The sequence below is a fragment of the Lathamus discolor genome, chromosome 6 (assembly GCF_037157495.1).
Source record: "Lathamus discolor isolate bLatDis1 chromosome 6, bLatDis1.hap1, whole genome shotgun sequence".
NCBI lineage: Eukaryota > Metazoa > Chordata > Aves > Psittaciformes > Psittacidae > Lathamus > Lathamus discolor.
This window is the reverse complement of record NC_088889.1, coordinates 16,181,393-16,185,484: the sequence shown is the minus strand read 5'-3', so window position 1 is coordinate 16,185,484 and position 4,092 is coordinate 16,181,393. Positions and strand designations below refer to the sequence as shown.

At 44.3% G+C, this 4,092-nt stretch overlaps 1 long non-coding RNA gene across 1 annotated transcript; it reads right to left on the bottom strand.

Moving 5' to 3' along the window:
* Positions 1–2,343: 2,343 nt before the first annotated feature.
* Positions 2,344–3,134, bottom strand: LOC136017547 (uncharacterized). Its single transcript, XR_010613975.1, has 2 exons — positions 3,071–3,134; positions 2,344–2,961 (listed from the first exon to the last, which is right to left on the bottom strand). It is a non-coding gene; the product is annotated as an uncharacterized LOC136017547 (long non-coding RNA).
* Positions 3,135–4,092: the final 958 nt, after the last annotated feature.

Below are 4,092 nucleotides of genomic sequence, written 5' to 3'. Positions count from 1 at the left end.
TGAGATGAGGGTGCTATAAAAGGTCAAACTGAAATTTGCTTGCATATCTGAACAAATATTTGTGAACAATTTCCCCCATTATTCTCCAAGCTTTACATATGGCCCGTGGGGCTGAGAAGCGTGGTCCTTTTTAAAATATTGCTAGGGATTGCAGTGACTTAAAAACTGCCTGAAAGCAGTTAAGGAGCTGAGTATTCAAATGTGTTTTCTGCAAACAAAACTTTATTTGCTATGTATAGATAAATGCTGTCAGTGGGCTAATTTGGAAGCATTGTTGATTACCCATTGTAATGAGGCCTATTACATAATTAAAAGAGTTTTCTCCTGACTGCATTTTCCTTCTAATTAACATTTTATGCCATCTACAATGGACACTTTGGGCTGCATCAAAGACATTATTATGCAATTTTATCCTAAGAGCAGTCTATGAATTATTAATTATTATAAAATCTGTTAATTAAAGGGCAATTTGTAAGGAAGCCACTCACTGCTAGGAACATGTCCTGCCCATAAGTATTCCCCTGAAACATAGTCCAAAATAATATGGACTAAACAAAAGGTAGAAGATTGGGAGTGCGAAACATGGCAGACTGGGATAATTTATGAGAACCTCTGATGTTTTTCCAGAAATTCCAGTTGTTAGTGTTTTAATTAAATAGCATCTTCTAAAACACTCTGTCAAGTCCCAGCAGGATTCAGGAAGTGAAGGTAGAATCTTTGTTCTTTGTATAAGTCAGAAAACAGAAACCTACTGTACAAATTCACTGCAACCTGGAAGTTCAAATCAAGAAATACCCTGGCTGGGGGTGGAAGCAGCAGACATTGGCAGAGACTGGAGAACGTCTACAGGAATGCTGTCTAAACACAGGTTCAGTCAGTCAAAACAAGCTGTCAAATGGTTACTGGGCAAAGTCTTGGCTTAGTGGGGTTGAGAACGGACTCTTTCAACATGAGCCAGTTCATCATCCGAATTGCCCACCATGGGCAATAATCAATGTACGTCAGGTCCTATAATATAACATTCAGCCAAGCTGCATCCCCTGCACCTCGCCTGTGATGAATGGGGGTCTTCGGAGGGTAGCGTTACTTGCTGTGTTTGCCAAGCCATCAGCTGGGAGGCACAGTCACCCTGAAAAGTCAAACCATGGGGTTTCACTGAAGCCCAAGCACCCTGCAGGGCCAGAGCCAAGGCTGGGGAGCTCCTGCCCTGTGCTGCTCAGCCACTGTTGAGTCAGGGCTTATTAATCACACACGCCAGGACAAGGCATCATCCTGGGTTTCAGAGATGAAGCTGCAGCCTGACGATGGTAATTCAGAGATGAAGGCGCCCTCCCCCAGCCCCAGCATTTGCTCACTGCTGTGACAGCCCATGTCTGCTCTATGCTCAGGCTTAAACCAGATGCAGCTCATCCTGAGGTCAGAAATGGTGGCATAATAATAACAGCAACAACAACAACAATAATAATAATTATTATTATTATATGTATTGTCATGATTATTAATATGTATAGTTTGTGCTGTTGTTGGTTTTACTGTTACAATTGCTAATAATAATAATAAGCAGCAGCAGCAGCAACCTGGTGATGTGCATGCTATAGCATAGCTGAAGATACCTGAAATGCACTCCACATGCTGCACAGATTGCGGCTGGGCAGGGAGAAGCAACCAGAGTGCTTTTCGTCAGCAAATGCCAGCTGGGAGAAACTATTTGTAGCAGTCTTGTTTACCAACATGAGCAGGATGCAGGAGTGTTGTGTGTTACCACGGTGTGCACACTGCAGTCAGGTTTCATGCTTTAATTCTGACAGGGGAAAGGGAGAGGGAAGTACTGGGGGCGGTGGTGGTGTTTGCAGTGTGGTACAGCTCCAGCTCTGTGCAGGAGCTCAGGATGTGTCTCACACCCAATGTGATCAGAATGGCATGTGACTTAGGTGAGAAAAATAGCAAAATAGGTCATAAATAGAAAAACAGATCAAGAGAACAGCCGCACTTCGGGTCTTGTACACCCACAGATATCTTAGGTGGAAAGGGCATTTCTGAAGGCTAAAGGGGGATCCATGGCATCTCTCCCCCAAAACAAACTCCAGCGTATTCCCACCCCCAAAAAGGTGAAAATCCCCCAAATTCCTGGTTCAAGCCCAAGCCCAGCCCCAACCCCAGAGGTGAAGGTCCTCTCCCTTCTTATTGCAACAGGCACTTGTATGGACTCACCCTCTGCAAGCCTGTGCCTGCCCACAGTTTGGCCGGAGGTGTGCTATTAACTCCTGTGGTAACCAAGAGCAGTAACGAAGCCCAGGACCAATTAGTCATTGTCCTCCTCCCAAGAAAAACATACAAAGAAAATAATTGTTGGAATTCATAAGCCCTTGGATACAGTGATGATTAATGAGAGCAGCTAACTACAGAGACCTGTAAGAAGATACAGCTATGTTTACATCAGCCATTTTCATTATGTTTTTCTCATTTTGACTTCTCTCATTATTTCTGAAGGTATAATAAAGAGCTTCTTCAGTCATGCAAAAATGAAGCTAGACAGTTCCTGAGGTTTATGGCTTGTAGAGAGGATCTGGAAGGCTTTTCTTTGCAAGTCTGGGTAATTTTGAAGGCAGATTAAAGGAAAGGGCTGATGACATCATTTCTTTCCAATGCGTGTAGACATCTCACGTTTAGCAAAAAGTTTTGTATTTTGGTTTAACTGACAGGTCCTATCTCAAGTGAAAACCTCCATGCAGATATCAGTGACAGCAGGTCTCCCAGGTCTGGGTGCTTTTGTTCAGTCGCCAGGCACCTAGAGCCCTGTTGTATCACAAAACCAAGGAGGTGCTTCCCAGAACTGAAGGGACATTCATCTGTACCCCCCCAGTGCCACACCAGCGTTCATAGTTTCTTTGTGGGCGCCATGCCTTTTGGGGCTATGTGAAGAAGGCGTCTTATTTTCTAACACATTTCTGGCCATCAGGACTGCAGAGGGAAGCATGAAAACATGAATCAGACGCAAACAAAGGCTCAAACAGTGGAAAAACTGCCCCTTCACTGCTATTTTTCTCAGATTTTAAAAGCAGTGTCTCACCTGGCTAATTTCTGCTATTTAATGAGAAGAAGGTGGAGAGTGTCGGAGTCCCTCATTGACCACACAGCGTAACTCCAGCTTCAGCGAGGGTTCTCGCTGTGAAACCAACCGATTCAAATTATGAAAGCCATGAAAACAGACAACAGCCACCTCTCCCATCCTGGTAAGCTTTCTGGGTGGTTAGAACCATGTGATATTTCCTGCTTCTACCAGGCTAGGCTGTGCACTTCTTGACCCTGGCCATCGGCAGAAAGCCAGGCTGTCCAACAGAATGTGATGTTTGGGGTTTTTAAATAAATGTTTCACATATGAGAGCCTATAAATATCTAAGCAACTTACTGTAGATTTACCACTCTCCTTTCTTCTGATCTCAGCACTGGTGCTCAAAGTTCAGCCCCAATCCAAATTAACACACAGTGGTAGCTATGCATGTCAGTTAGAGGGAGAAGGTTATTTTCTGGCCCGACCTCTGAGATCAAGTGCTAATGCACTACAGAAAAAAGCAGTGATCTATCACCCAAACTCAGGCCAGGACCAATTTTTCTCTATGAAAAGGGCTTGCAATAACTTACTCAACACCATCAGTCATTTCTTGGCTGTCCCCTGGGGCTATTTCTAGTGTTACGTCCAAGTGCCGCAGCACCAGGAGAATTCGGTCACAGATGCTGATTGAACACAACACTTTGTTATTCCTTTTACAGTAGTAGTTTGGTACACAGGTCATGGAGCAAGACCCAGCTGTGGGGAATAGCAGACCACATGCCCAGAGACTTTGCGGTTTGAGGATATGCTGTGTTTTGATGGTGGTGCAATAAACATTCCTCTCTGCAGAGGGGTTGCTGGAAAGGGCAGGAGTAAAGGAAGGAAAAGTGAACAGGTAATGAATTATGTCTGGAAGCAGTCAAAAAACAGTGGATTTAAGCCATTACACTGCCTTGTGTCATGTGTATTGGAAATCACAGTCTAATCTGTTTTCCTGCCCAGACCAAGTGGGGAGGCAGCATCAAATGATCCCTGGGCCC